Source organism: Ambystoma mexicanum, chromosome 8, assembly GCF_040938575.1.
Source record: "Ambystoma mexicanum isolate Mex_15411 chromosome 8, UKY_AmexF1_1, whole genome shotgun sequence".
In the NCBI taxonomy this organism is placed as follows: domain Eukaryota; kingdom Metazoa; phylum Chordata; class Amphibia; order Caudata; family Ambystomatidae; genus Ambystoma; species Ambystoma mexicanum.
In genome coordinates, this window is record NC_090929.1 from 1,629,903,964 (window position 1) to 1,629,919,345 (window position 15,382).

Genomic DNA, 15,382 nt, shown 5'->3' on the forward strand with positions numbered 1-15,382 from the left:
GTGCAGGCGCTTGCTTCAGCGCCTCTGCTGGGTCCATCACCACCGCTCCCCACAGCGTGACGGGACACTCCAATGCCCCTCCTTTGTTTTGAGTTCCTAAGGCCAAAGGACCCCGGCCTGGCCATCTCGGCACGGTCACGGATACGTGTCACCAGTGTCGACTTGAGCACCCATGAGACTGCCATGGGTGTAGGGCCGGCCTTAGGGCAGCGTGGGATGGGCCCTCTCCCGGGGTGCCATACCCCCCCAAGGCGCCATTAGCCCCCCACCACGTCAGATCAGTTGAGTCTTTCAAGGGCTGCCCCGAGCTGGCGTAGTGGGAGAAGGCGCGGCAGGTGACATTTTGTTATTAAATGCGCCCGCGGCGGAGGGGCGCATTTAATGTTATGTTATTTTATGTTACTTTGCATTTATAGAGCGCCGTATATACCATTGGTACGGTCTGAAGGCGCTGGTAGGTTGAACGCCCTTGGGAACCGAAGTTCAGATCTGTAGAGAGAGTAGAGAGAGTCAAAGGTGCGTGTGAGCACGGGGTATGTGTGCAGCTGGTGCGGTATTCGTGTAATAGCTGCTTCTTAGCGATAGGTGTGGTGCGATATCAGCGGTATGTGTTCGTTCTGCCAGGATTTATCCAGACCGAATGTGGCTGCGTTAGGCCTGAGGAGAACGCCTGGCTGGGGAGCGTGAAGCCAGCAGTGTTTACTTAGAATGATGTGGAGTGTGCAGCAGATGTTGGTATGAGAACAGTTATACCGAATGGTATCATAGTATCTCTGTGTTCTAGTTGAGTGGTGGTGTAAAGGAGAGAGTAAGCGTGGTGGTGTGATATGATGGGTTATATGCTCTTTCAAACGTTCTCTGCATTCCAAACCATACTATATACGTCACGCAATTCTATGCACTCCAGTCCGTTCCGTGCACTCCTATCCACTCTATGCACCCCGGTTTGCTCCACACACTCCGGTCCGCTCAACGCACTCATGCACTCCAGTCCGCTCAGCGCGCTCCAGACCACCTCGCGCGCTCCATGCGTCCCCTCGTACTCCAGTTTGCCCCACGCATGCACTCTTGTCTGCCCCACGCATGCACTCCTGTGTGCCCTAAGCATGCACTCCTGTCGGCCCGATGCATGCACTCCTGCCTGCCCCATGCTCTGCACATTCAGCAGCTCTACGTACTCATCCATTCTACGCAGTCATCAGTACTAGATGCAATCTGCGCTCGTTTGTTCTACGTACTCATCCGCTCTGCGCAACTCGTTCGCTCTAGGCACTCATTCACTCCAGGCACTCGTTCGCTCCAGGCACTCGTTCGCTCCAGGCACTCGTCCGCTTTATGCCCTCACACGTACTATGAATTCACTAGTTTTGCTCACTCACCTGCTCTACGCACTCACCCCCTCTATACACTCACCCCCTCTACGCACTCATCCCCTCGACGCACTCATCCCCTTGACGCACTCATCCCATCGACGCACTCATCCCCTCTACGCGCTCATCCCCTCTACACGCTCATCCCCTCTACACACTCATCCCCTCTACGCACTCATCCCCTCTATGCACTCATCCCCTCTACGCACGCATCCCCTCTACGCAGTCATCCCCTCTACGCACGCATCCCCTCCATGCACTCATCCCCTCCATGCACTCATCCCCTCCACAAACTCATCCCCTCCACACACTCATCCCCTCTACGCACACATCCCCTCTACGCACTCATCCCCTCTACGCATTCATCTCCCCTATGCACTCATCCCCACTACGTACCCCTTTTTTCATATGCACTCATTTGCTCATATGCACTCTTCTGTTCTATATATTTGCCGGCCCTTGCCCACTAGTCTGTTCTATGCAGTCCTCCCCTCTGCACATTCTTCCGCTCAGCTCATCCATCCATTCCCCGCACTCTGCATGCATTCTGCACTCATCCGTTCTACATGCTTATCCGTTCTAGGCACTCACCCGGTCTGTGTAACTCATCTGCTCTAGGCATTTGTCCACTTTATCCACTTGCATGCACTACACCTTCATCTGCTCTACGCATTCACCCACCCTACGCAATCACCTGCTCCCCGCATTCACCCGCTCCCCGAACTCAACAGCTCCCCGCGCACATCCGCTCTCCACACTCATCTGCTCCCCACACTCATCGATTTCCACCCTCATCCGCTCTTCACCCTCACCCGCTCTCCACCCTCACCCGTTCTACACACTCATCCGCTCCTCGCGCTCATCCGCTCGCCGCGCTCATCCGCTCACCGCGTTCATTCGAACCCAGCGCTCATCCGCTCGCCGCGTTCATTCGCTCCCCACGTTCATTCGCTCCCCGCACTCATCTGCTCCCCGCACTCATCCACTCTATGCACTCATCCGCTCTATGCACTCATCCGCTTTATGCACTTGTGCTTTCCACGCATTCAACAGCAATATGCACCCATCAGCCTTATAAAGTCATTCGCTAATACGCAGTAATCCTGTTCTATATATTCATCTGTTCTCTACACTCATCCGCTCTATACACTCATCCGCTCTATACACTCATCGGCTCTATACACTCATCCGCTCCATACACTCATCCGCTCTATACATTCGGCAGGTCTGCACGTTCATCTGCTCAAGCGATCTGCACACTCTCCGCACTTCCGTACTCATCCGCTAACCACACTCATGCGCTCTACATACTCATCCATTCTACATACTCATCTGCTCTACAGACTTATCTGTTCTACACACTTATCCGGTTTACGATCATCCGTTCTGCACATTCATCTGTTCTACGCACTCCTGTGTTCTACCCGCTTCTCTGTATTTATGCACTCATCCATTTTCCCTCTCGTCCGCTCTGCACAACCAGTCGCTCTACACACTCATCCGCTCAATATGTTCATCCATTCTATACACTCATCCGGTCTACATACTCATTCGATTTACACACTCATTCGAACTATATAGTCATCTGTTATTCCACTCAGAGCATTCATCTGTTCCACACTCTTCATCCATTCTAGCTATTTCATCCACGCCATTCACTTCGTTCGCTCCTCATGCATTTTGTCCATTTCAGGAGTTTAAATCTCTTTACTGTTTCCGTATGATTTACTCTTACTAACCACTTCACTGCTTTGATCTATTTTACTTGTTTAATTCTGTTTGTCCTTCTAGTTTATATTAGGGGTTATTATCTGTCAATTTCTCGCATCCAGTAGTTTTTTGGATTGGTGTCATTGAGATGCTGTTAGTATGTTTGGGTTAGTTTGGTACGGGTTGGTTTTAGGGTAAGAGCCAGGTTTTCAGCAGTTTGCGGACGGACGTTAAATCCTCAGTTAGGCGGATGTGGGGTGGGAGTGAGTTCCATAGCATGGGGGCCAAGGCTGAGAATGATGATCCACCTAACCTGACTGAGTTTGTCTTCGGTATGATTAGGAGGCCGGTTGAGCTTGATCTTAGGGTGTGTGGGGGGTGATAGGGTTTTAGCTTGTCTTGAAGATATTGAGGTCCGGTTTTATGCAGTGCTCGATGGGAGATGCATAAGGTTTTGAAAGTCACCCTTCGGGCTACTGGAAGCCAGTGCAGCATCTTAAGGGCTGGGGAGATGTGGTCTCTTGGACCAAGCGCAAGAAGCATTTTGGCTGCCGCGTTTTGTGCCCTTTGGAGTTTATTCAGTTGGCAGGCGTGGAATCCGAGGTATAGGGGGTTTGCGTAATCCTGTCTTGATATAACGATTGATTGGACCGCAGAGAGTCTGTTGGGAAAAGAGAGATATGGAAAGATGCGCCTAAGGGTTTTAAGGTGGTAGTGGCAGGACTTTGACACGTTGTTGACTTTGCGCAAGAGTGTTAGGTCAGAGTCAAGGGTGCATCCAAGATTTTTCACTGAGTTGGGGGGGGTCGGTGAGTTGCCCATGGCGGATGGCCAGGGTAGTGGATGCGGAAGAAGTGCGGAGTTGCCACATATCATGATTTCCGTTTTGGAGGGGTTTAACAAGAGGTGGCTTTGGGTCATCCAGAGGTCTATGTCTAAGAGGCAGGAGGCCAGGTCAGGTCTGGAGTTGGGTTTTGAGTTCAGGAGTTTTAGAATAAGTTGAGTGTCGTCGGCGTAGTTGTAACACAGGATGTTATGTGAACGAATTATTGGTGGGAGGGTGATCAAGTAGAGATTGAACAGGAGGGTGGATAGGCATGCTCCTTGTGGGACTCCTGTGTCGACTGGTCGGGCTTGGGAGGCATAGGTGGAGAGTATCGTTATTTGGTACTTATCTTTGAGGAATGAAGCTATCCATTTGAGAGCGGTTCCACAAATTCCTAGGGAGTGGAGGCGGTCTAGGAGGATTGAGTGATTTATTGTGTCAAAGGCGGCGGATAAGTCAAGAAGGATTAGTGCGGCACATCCCGCGGAGTCTGCCGTCATTTTAAGGTTATCCCAGATTGAGGTTAGGGTGGTTTCAATTCTGTGACGGGCTCTGAAACCTGATTGGGCGGGGTCTAGGAGATTGTTGGCTTCGACAAAGGCATTTATTTGGGAGTAGGCGGTTCGGTCAATGAGTTTGGCATGGAACCTGGTGTTTGAGATGGGGCGGTAGTTTTTGGGCTTGAGAGGGTCGAGGGAAAGTTTTTTAATTAGAGGTTTGACATGAACCGTTTTGAATGCGTCGGGAAAGATACCAGAGGAAAGGGAGGCATTTATGATGGATCTTGCGTGTTCTCCTGCGCAGGTGGAAGCGAACATTTCTTTGAGGGTTGTGGCTGGGCAAGGGTCCAGCGGCGAACCAGATGGTTTGCGGGCAGATAGATGTTTGAGAAATTGTTCTGGTGATATTGGACTAAAGGATTCGAACGTTGGTTGCGTAGTGGTCGCAGCCGGTGGGCTGGCCGGTATGGGGGGAGAATTGCCTGGTGGATGTAAGAGGGCCAGTTTGGTGGCTAGAGTATTTGTTCTTTCAAGAGCCGTGGTGTAAAAGTAGAGGGAGAGTGAGTCGCACAGTGATTGTGAGGGGGTCGGGACGGTCGTGGTGCAAGCCAGTTTTGTGAATTCGGAGATTATTTTGTGGAGTTCTTTGCTTGGGTTTTTGCAGTTTAGGATTCGGGAGTTGTAGTGGGCTTTTTTTGCTTTCTGGATTTCGGCTTTGTACGGGTAAAGGTGTCGGGCCTAGGTGGCCCTGCTCTCCTGGGTTTTGTCTTTCTGCCATTTGCGTTCTAGGTATTTATATAGTTGTTTAGTAGTCTTCAACTCAGGAGTGAACTATCTGGGGAAGAGGCCACGGTGGGTTGATGGTTTGCAAGGGGGTGTGAGCCGCATCAGAGATGCGTTGAGCCATGAGTCAAAGGCATCCGGGGTTAGTTGTTTATTGAGTTGGGAGGTAGGTGGTGGAGACTGGAGGAGTGCGTCGGCTAGGTCTGGGACGATTATTAGTTTTTTCCAGCATTTGCGTAGATTTGGAGGTTCAGATTAGAGTACGGGAAGGGGGGTCGGGTGAGCGAATGGCGAACGAGAGAATGAAGTGATCAGACCAGATGATAGGGGTCGGGGGGTTTAAATGAATCCGGGTGTTGGAGCTAAAGATGGCATCAAGAGTGTGTCCTTTATAGTGAGTTGGACCATTTATGTGGAGTTGGAAGTTAATTGCACCTAAACCGTCAACCAGAGACTCTGTCATGGGGTTGGTGGGGATGTCGAGCCACATGTTGAAGTCTCCAAGAAGGGTGAGGTTGGGATGGTTTAGTTGAAGGGTGGCAATAGAGTCGCAGAGGTTGTTTGCGAATTGTTTATTGTAGCCAGGGGGCCTGTAGATTATTAGGAAGCTGTGTGAGAGCGACGGGGAGAGGGATAGTTTAACGAGGAGAGATTTGCAGGAAGGAATGCAAGGTTGGCTGTCGATGATTGAGGCGTGGAAGAGAGACTTGAAGACGAATGCTACTCCCCCTCCTCTGGAGGGACGGTTCAGTGGGATGAGGGAGTAGTCAGGGGGGAAGGATTCATTAGCAATTGGGCAAAGTCGTCAGAGAACCAAGTTTTGGTAATGAAAACCAGGTCTGGTTTGTCAGAGGCGAGGAGGTCAAAGATGCAGTGTCTGTTTTTTGCTACGTATCGGGCATTAAATAGGATGCAGTTCACATCGGCAGACGAGGTTGGTTTCAGAGCTGGAGTGGAAGGGGGTGGTGGCGGAGAGAGTGGAAGCTGGAGAGGGAGAGGGGTAGGGTGGGTGATGATCGATGGGAATAGTGGACGAGCAGAAAAATTGGTGGGCTTTGGGCAGGATTGGGTGGTTGCGTGTGTTAGGATGATCGGGTTTGGTTCAGGGAGTTTGAAGGTGGGGTCTGGGCGGTTAGGAGTTTCAGTTGCAGTTGATGAGAAATCGAGGGAGAGGGGTTTCAGGAAGGGTGAAGCCACGGGGGAAGGAGGTGATTGGGGGAATGAGGTGGTGGGTCGAGACATGGGAGGCAAAGAGTGCTGAGAGATTGAGGGGGACCAGGTACGTTTCCTCTTTAGTTTCTTTGTTGCGATTGGAGTGTGGGAGAGGAATGGGGGGTCAGAGGGGGAGAGGGATGCGGCTTCGGTTCTTGCTAGGGCTATGCGTGCAGTTTTCAGGGAGGGGAAAGGGTGCGGTTGGGGGGGAAGGTGGCGGGGGTTTGTGGGCAAAGCGGGGGGTGGATGATTGTAGGGCGGGGTGTGCCTGGAATGATAGTGAGGGAAGCGGTCATGGTTAACGTTGGCTGGTCGATGGTGGGGCTCGGGGGAGGAGTGGTCTTAGGGTGGTTGGCTCGCCATCGTGTCCCTCTGGCTTGGTGTTTGGAGAGGGGAATGGTAGGGAATTAGAAGTGAGAAGTGCCTCACTATCTGCGCTCCCCACCAGTGTTTATGCAAATAGGCTATTTGAAGATAGGTGTTTGAACCCTCAAATTTCACTTTGGCAGTAAAAAAGCTGACAGCAAAGTGGTTCTTAAAGTTACATGCATTTAATCAACAGAAAATACGCCAACACGTGTTGGCGTGCTGTATTTTCTGTTGGCATGAGCGCCCCATTCCAGTGATTAACTGGCAGGCGCCGGAGCGGGGAGAGATAGAAAGAAAAATGTGACACGCCTGCCTCCCCCCTCACCCTGTTAACCAGGGGCGTGCGGCGAGGGGGGGGCGCCAATTCGCCCAGGGCGCTGCTGCCACTAAGGCCAGCCCTGCATGTGTGTCTCCCAATCAGTGCCCACATAGCGTCCACAATCAAATCAGGACGCGGAACCAGGAGCGTGTTTAGACACGTCTTTTTGGCTTAATGCACAAAAATCCAGACTCGTTTAAAAGTGGAAAAGGTCGCTTTAATGTGACAGGCCAAAGCTTACAATCAAACGCTTAACTGGCTCCATGGCCTAACAAACTAAAGGAATATTTTAACCATCACTTAAATAAATTAAACATTTTCATTTTCCCCCAACAATTAAATAATTAAATAACCCAATTCCTCCCTAATGATCCCTTGGATCCTACCGTCTCCTTGCCCCTTTTCCAGGCGTCCCGCTTTCTCCCAGGGGCCATGCCCCTCCAGGCTCAATACCTGTTCCCCCGGGGTGACCTGCTTGTGCAAACAGCGCCACCCCATCCTTTCCCGTGTCATTCCCCCATTGTGCTTCCCTCCCCCCACATCAAAAGGGGCCATGCCCCCGGCGCCCGGACCCATTTCACACCCCTCAAACTCCCCTCTACACCAAACTCCCCCTTCCTATGACCTGCAGCCAGCCTGACCTGCCACATCAGCAACATATATTACACACACTTTCACAATGCCCTGACCTGTCACACAAAACCACCAACCCTACCTTCCTAACAGACCCCAAAACTCATGAACCCGCCATGTCATCTAAAGAACCCCCTGCATAATCCCATGAACAATGGCCCCCCCCATATTACCTAACCAGACACTACCCTAACGAAAATGAAAGGGGGTGGGAGGGCGGGACAATCATCAAGTCCTAACTGACGCCTGCCTCCCGAACCTTCCCTGAGCCCTTAAATACCCCCCCAGGAGGCGCTCTGCCCCACGGCCACTCGCTGACCATGCGCATCGCCAAAAACTCCCCGGGGGGAAACGCTTCGCGTTCCCCCCGGGGCCCCCCTTTTGGCTTAATGCACAAAAATCCAGACTCGTTTAAAAGTGGAAAAGGTCGCTTTAATGTGACAGGCCAAAGCTTACAATCAAACGCTTAACTGGCTCCATGGCCTAACAAACTAAAGGAATATTTTAACCATCACTTAAATAAATTAAACATTTTCATTTTCCCCCAACAATTAAATAATTAAATAACCCAATTCCTCCCTAATGATCCCTTGGATCCTACCGTCTCCTTGCCCCTTTTCCAGGCGTCCCGCTTTCTCCCAGGGGCCATGCCCCTCCAGGCTCAATACCTGTTCCCCCGGGGTGACCTGCTTGTGCAAACAGCGCCACCCCATCCTTTCCCGTGTCATTCCCCCATTGTGCTTCCCTCCCCCCACATCAAAAGGGGCCATGCCCCCGGCACCAGAAAAACCCTCCCCCGAGGAGTTCTTTCTGCCCCAACCCCCCCCCCACTTTTCTACCTCCAACTTTTACCCATTCTCCCAGCCAAGCACCAAATTCCGCCAGGTAGTGATTATTCCCATACACGGACAAGTGTACCCCAACCTCTCTAAAGATAAGGAGGCCCTCAAATGTTATTTCTATATGGTCCATGACCTGCACTGCCACCGAGGCACAACATTGTACCCTTTCTCTGATTATCCCCTTCCTGGCCCTTCCCTTGCTCCCCCCTTTCCAATCCCCTCCACACTCATTGCGGCAACAACTTAGTCCATACCACCACTGCTTGAGGCCACATTTCCCGCACCCCCCCTAAGTCCCTCTTCATTTCCCTTAGCAGAGCCAACCCCAAATCTCTCACCAGGTCATTCTCCCCTGCATGCATAATCACCACCTCTGGAACCCCAAGCGTTCCCTCGTCCCTGCCAATATAGGAAGCAGCTGATCCCACCGCCGGCCCCCCAACCCGTGCCGACTCACCACCACTTCCTTGTAACTGCACCCCTGTTACCTTCCAAACCCCTTACTCCACTTCCTTCCCGGCCCACTTAACAATTGAATGGCCAACAAATCAAACTTGCGCCAACTCCCCTTCCTTTCGCGCAGCATCTGAAAAAGAAAATACAAAATTACTGACAAGTCAAAAATATTTCAACAACAGTTGGCCCACAAAGCCCTAACCACCTTTTCAACATCCCCATTATCAAACTCCCTGCCGTACCCCTTGTATTTCCCAGACCTTCAACGTCCCACTCTTTCCACCTTGTCTTCTGAAAAAACCCAGCCGGGTACCCACAGATGCTGCGCCCCTCCTAAAGTAATGAGTCCCAAAAACCCTCTTCTTTTTTCTCCCACCGCCACCAACTCCTTCCGCAATACCCCTAGCACCCGGAACCGGGCATAAGACCTTGCTCCCACGTGCACCCCCCCGTCCATGCAGGCCCTTTAGATTATTAATCCTCTCGCCATTGCGCCAGGGGCCAAACCTGCACCCCTGTCCATGCAGTCCCTTCCAAATAACTCTTGAAGCTCCTCGCATCCCTTACCACCTTTTTCCCGCCTGCACCAGGGGCCCTAATGCACCCCCGTCCATGCATGCCCCTTTTCTGCCTTACCCCTCTCCACCGCTGCACCAGGGGCCAAACCTGCGCCCCTGTCCATGCAGTTCCTTCCATAACACCATCTTCAAGCTACTTGCGTCCATTACCACCTGTTTCCCACCTGCACCAGGGGGCCTAGTGCACCCCCGTCCATGCAGGCCCCCTTTTTCTTTTACTCCTCTCCACCGCTGCACCAGGGGCCAAACCTGCGCCCCCGTCCATGCAGTTCCTTCCATAACACCATCTTCAAGCTACTTGCGTCCATTACCACCTGTTTCCCACCTGCACCAGGGGGCCTAGTGCACCCCCGTCCATGCAGGCCCCCTTTTTCTTTTACTCCTCTCCACCGCTGCACCAGGGGCCAAACCTGCGCCCCCGTCCATGCAGACCATTACACATAAATTCCTCTTCCGGCACCTCGCTTCTCTGTTCCACTTCTTTTATTTTTATTTATTTATTTATTTATTTTTAAAATTTTATTAGCTGCACCAGGGGCCCTAGTGCACCCCCGTCCATGCAGATCCATCTCCTCACTTCCCCCTGCTGCACCAGAGGCGCTCCCGCACCTCCGTCCATGCAGCCTGAAGCCTACTCACCTTGTCGTGCGGCAAGCGTGAGGGCTTCACCACCGTCGTCCCTGCCCTCCCAACGACAGCTACCTCTCCCTTAACAATTTCCACCGACACCTCCCCCCTGGGCCCTCCCCTACCTCCGCAACTTCCTCCTCACCTTTCTCCTGTCCCCTTTAATTTGCTCCCAACAAACCTTTCATCAAACCTTGTGCCCCCCACCTCCTTTACGATAAACTGAGCCCGACCTACCAGCACACCCCAATTTACCTGGCATGCGGTCCTTCCCCCCCATTTCCTTGCCCCGCTCAATCACCCTGACCCACTGTCCCCTGCCTGAAAACAATCTGTAACCGGATGCCGACCCGCACACCTGCTGCACTCGTGTTTAAATTTGCACATCCACCTCGTGCAGCCTTCCTTATTGAACGCCCAACATGCTGTCGAAAGCTGTCCTCCGCCTCCTCCCCCCGCCCCCTCATGGGCGGGGCGACCAAGAAAGGGCCGGTAAGGCACAGGCAGCCCACTTGCTGTGTGCAATGTCGGGGCAGGCCTCGTTGGGGCCATCCATTGCAGCCAAAGATCCATATCTATCTCCCCGCAGACCGCCTGACTGTCCTCTGCCATTCTCGCTCTAAATTCCTCATCATACCTTACCCAGGCAAAGCCCCCAAAACTCGTGAAAGCCTTCCTTATTACATCCATATATTTCAACAGGGCCACGCAACGCTCCGGGAACTTTTCGCAATACACCCTGGCATAAATGATAAACGCCGCCGTCCAATTCTCAATGGTCACCGGGACCCTCGGGCGTGAAGCCAGCTCTCTCTCTTCCTCCTTAGAGCCCTCTTTCGCTCTCACCTCCCTATGAAGCAATTTGAAGACATCCACAAATTCACCTCCCTGTATCTTCTCCCTGGTCGCTGCCATCAAATGTGCCCCCAATGGTTTTGTTATCCCCATGTATGGCAATTTCTTCTCCTTCCCCTTTACCTCCACCTCTTTATCTTTTCCCGCCTGCACCTCGAGCCCCAATGGCTCCACCACCTTGTCCGTCTGGACCTCCACTGAGCAAATGTTCTTTCCAACCCCTTCAGCTCCAAAAGCCTGCACCCCTACTTCCTTCATCACACCTTGTAGACCACCCCGGTCATCCCCCAACCCCCTATTTGTGACCCCTCTCTGCCATGCAGATGACCATTCCCTTTCCCGCTCACCTCTTTCCACGCCTGCCATCTGCGGCCTGGCATCCACACCGGTGCTCCTCATCTCCATTCTTAGAGGGCTCCTGCTGCGGGGACAAAACATGTCAGCACAATCACCCAGCCAATAATTTCCTTGACCCCTTTCACCCCGACCCCCTTGTACTTCCCTTTCCTTGTCCCACCTTGAACTTCTTCTCTCCTCCGCCCTTTCCCTTTCCGCCCTGTAATCCTCAACTTCCCATTGCCCCCCGTATTCCTCCCAACCAACTTCATCACCCCTTAAATACCATTGAGGATGCGGGCTCCTGCCCGAGATTATTTGCTGATCTTCTTCCGAGCCCGGGGCGTCCGCCCCGCCACTCCTCTGACGTCTTCTCGGCGGGGCTGTGGGAACCTCTGCCTGGTCCTCTTCTCTTGGGCGAGGCGTTCCGACCTCCACCCTGACATTCTCGTTGCTAGAGGCTGTGCTGCGCCCTCTAGGCTCTCCTTGCGCTAACCGAGGAGGGGCCATACCGAAACCCTCACCCTCCATCTGCACAGCGGGAGCTGCGCAGCGCCCTCCGCCCCCACTCCTCCTATCCGGGGGGGCCGTTCCGCGCCCCACCCTACCCTCCTCAATTGACGGGGACCTCTCCCTCCTTCTCCCACCTGCGCTCTTCTGTAGGTATTTACCCCCTCTTCCTCTCTGCCCTGCCACCCCCACCTGCGCCCCACCCCTGCCCCCCCTGGTGTTCCCTTGGTCCCTACCCACTTCCCTAGCTCTATCATACCCTTCCTCCCTCCCTAGCTGCCCCCCTGATCTCCTTAATCCCCCGTCCGCCCTCCTGTCTATCTCCCTCCTCATCTTCCTGCCCCTAGCTTCCCAAATCTCCCCTCTCCCTGCCGTAGGGGTGCAAGCCACCACAGCCGCCAATGCACCGTCTGCCGCCGCTCTGCGCTGCGGCCGGCCCCCACCGCTCTCCTCCTCTCCCGTAACTTCCCCTACCGCCTCTTCCAATTGGGCATTAGTTGCCCTGCTAATGATTTCCAGGGCCTTCTTCAAGGCCCCGGCGTCCACCAGCCCCTTCTTGCTCGCCCCCCGGCCTGTCATAGTGCACACTAAACGCGTGTGCCCAAAAATATGCCCCTTTAACTAAAACTACTTACTCTACGCCCCCGAGCCGGGACCTACCCGAGGAAAACACCCTGGCCCTGCGAAAACCTAACACTAAAACAACCAGCCCCCAAAACAACAAACACCACCCCAGTCAGTACCCGAAAATAACCTCATTAAATTTAAAATTAATGAGAGAAAAAATTAACCCAATTATCCTACCTAATTACCAATTATTACCAGGGTTGCCGCTATGCTGCTTTCCTTACACTAATTTGAAAATTTAAAAAATTTTTTTTTTTTTTTTTTTTTTTTTTTTTAACCAAACTTTCTTATAAAATCCCTCCCTCCCTACTCCTAGCAAAAAACCCCGGGAAAAGGGGGGGGAACAGAAACACACTATAAGAAAACAGCACTAATTAGTGCTTGCTCCCTGTTGCGAAGCGCTGCCCCCTGGCGGTGCCCAGACAGCACCGCACTTCACTAAGAGTACAGGACACGGCCCCTTTAAGCCCGCTGCCCGGCCCACCAGACAGAGACAAACGCTCGCTCGCAGTGGGCACACCCACGTAAAGAGCCGTGGAGAAGCCGCCGCCGCTCTGCTAATTACTTGGCCTGAAGCCAACTCGAAGCACGCTCGCGGCACGGATTGCCGCTCCCCCCAGGTCCCTGCTCACACCCCCCGCCCACGGGATAAACCCGGCTGAAAGCGCGGCGGCCCGAAGATAAGGTAAAATGTGAGGGGTGTCTTATCTACGGCACCCCTCCTATGTAATCCGAAAGTAACCGACACTTTTCTTTTTTTTTTTTTTTTTTTTAAACTTAAACTCCCTCCTTCCAGATACTCCCCTCCTCACCTGCTCTAAGTACTCCACCCAGGCGCTACAGGGAAGGCTCGGGAGCAGGCGACAGGACAATCATCAAGTCCTAACTGACGCCTGCCTCCCGAACCTTCCCTGAGCCCTTAAATACCCCCCCAGGAGGCGCTCTGCCCCACGGCCACTCGCTGACCATGCGCATCGCCAAAAACTCCCCGGGGGGAAACGCTTCGCGTTCCCCCCGGGGCCCCCCTTATTACAACAATCTCGACCTCACTCGGGGCGTGTCGCACCTTCATTATTTCTTCTTGTTAGGCTGTAAGAGGGCTAGCTGCCACTCTTCCACCCAAAACAGGCTGGGGGCAATGCATGGGCCACAGCTGAGGTCCCACAATCTCCTGCATCCTCTCTCTCACCTCTGCCTCCACCAGCAGCCCTTGGAAAGGAAGATGACCCATCTACCTCCCACGTGCATTGTGGTGTCATGAATGCTGTGAGATGTTTTGAGCTGTGGTGTGGCTTTTATTGAGAAGAAGTGCATTATATGTTACCTTTCACAGATCAGCCATTTTAGGCAAGGGATAGTGGTTCATTGCCACGGTCAAGTTGAGGCTACGCACGTCCATGCAAAGCGGAAGTCTGTTCTCATCAGCCTCTTTGAAGAGGGATGTGCTGGCCTATTTTTTCAGGCTTGTCGTAGGTGTGGATGTGTGTCCCCACTATGCGTCCAGGTGCAATGCGCAGGGTCTGCTAGGTGAATCCTTTTTCTTCGTTTTTCTTTTTGTTTCTTTCCTGTCACTACTTTTTTGTTTTGCTTTCTTCATTCTTTTTTGTAAAGAGGGTAGCTATATTCCCATATGCTGTCTTCCTCCTGCTGCGAGGCTAGCTGCTCAGAAAGAAAATTGTAATTGTAATTGGTTATTTATAAGGCGCTTAATACCCAAAGGTTTCGAAGTCCGGACCTGCACTTGCATCCGAGGCGAGCATGTTCCCCCTGAGCTATCCTCCCATGGTCTGCGCAGCCACTGGTATGCTGGGGCGGACTCAGATGAAAGGGGCTCTGGGTTTGGGCTCGGCCCTGGTGCTCACTATTGTGTTCTGTGATGGGCTTGGAGGTCACCTTGAAGTACACGCGCTAAGAAGGAATGGTTTGTATGCTTCTTTTCATCTCTCTCTTTCTTCTCACTACTGCACCTTAGCATAGTGTCACTGATGTGTTACCCTCGCTCTATGCTTACTGCTGGTCCATGCTCTCTGTGGGTGGGGAAGAGGAATGGTTGCAGGCTAAACATACCCATGGCCTGCCCCCTCAAATCCCACACCCCCAATTTGGGGTTCAGCCACCTCAGAGTTTAAAATATACATTGCACTGCCACCACTGCCCATTTACTCCAAATCCTACTCTGTCTACTGCACGTTCCCGTCAACCCCACAACACTCCCCTCCCAATTCAAGCCACACATGTACCATACCATAAACTTGTGGGTGGCCAGGTGTTTTTCGTTTCTGTGTTGAGATGTTAAACAGGATTCATTTGTACCATAGAGGTATGTGGTATACAGCGCACACAATGCACCCACCTGTGCTAATGTTAACAGTTAGGGTCATTACGAGTATGCCGGTCTGGCTATACTGGTAACAACGTGTATCGGCACCTTTTCCGGACCGGCATACTCTGAGTCTGCTGGTCGGGGTAGTGAACTACTGATAGGCCTGACCTGCTGGTAGTTCAGGCCCCTACCTGCAGATAATGCACCTGAGCACTAGCACCGGTGCTTCAGTGGTTCCCAGCCCATGGGAATGGGAATTTACTGTTACTCTGCCTCCCATAAGAAGTGCTTATGTAGCCCTGGTGTTTTTGGCCTGGCAGCTACCGAACGTTCTCATTCCCAGGCCGACACGTGACACCTGGACAGGCTTTTTGTAGGGTCCAAATGGAGACCTGTATTTTGTTCTTTGAAACACAACTTAGTATTTGACCTGACAACATTCAAGCTTCTTACTCCAATAACCCTAGTCCTAGCTTCGCCCCTCTCCAGGGGGTCCGGCTCCACCT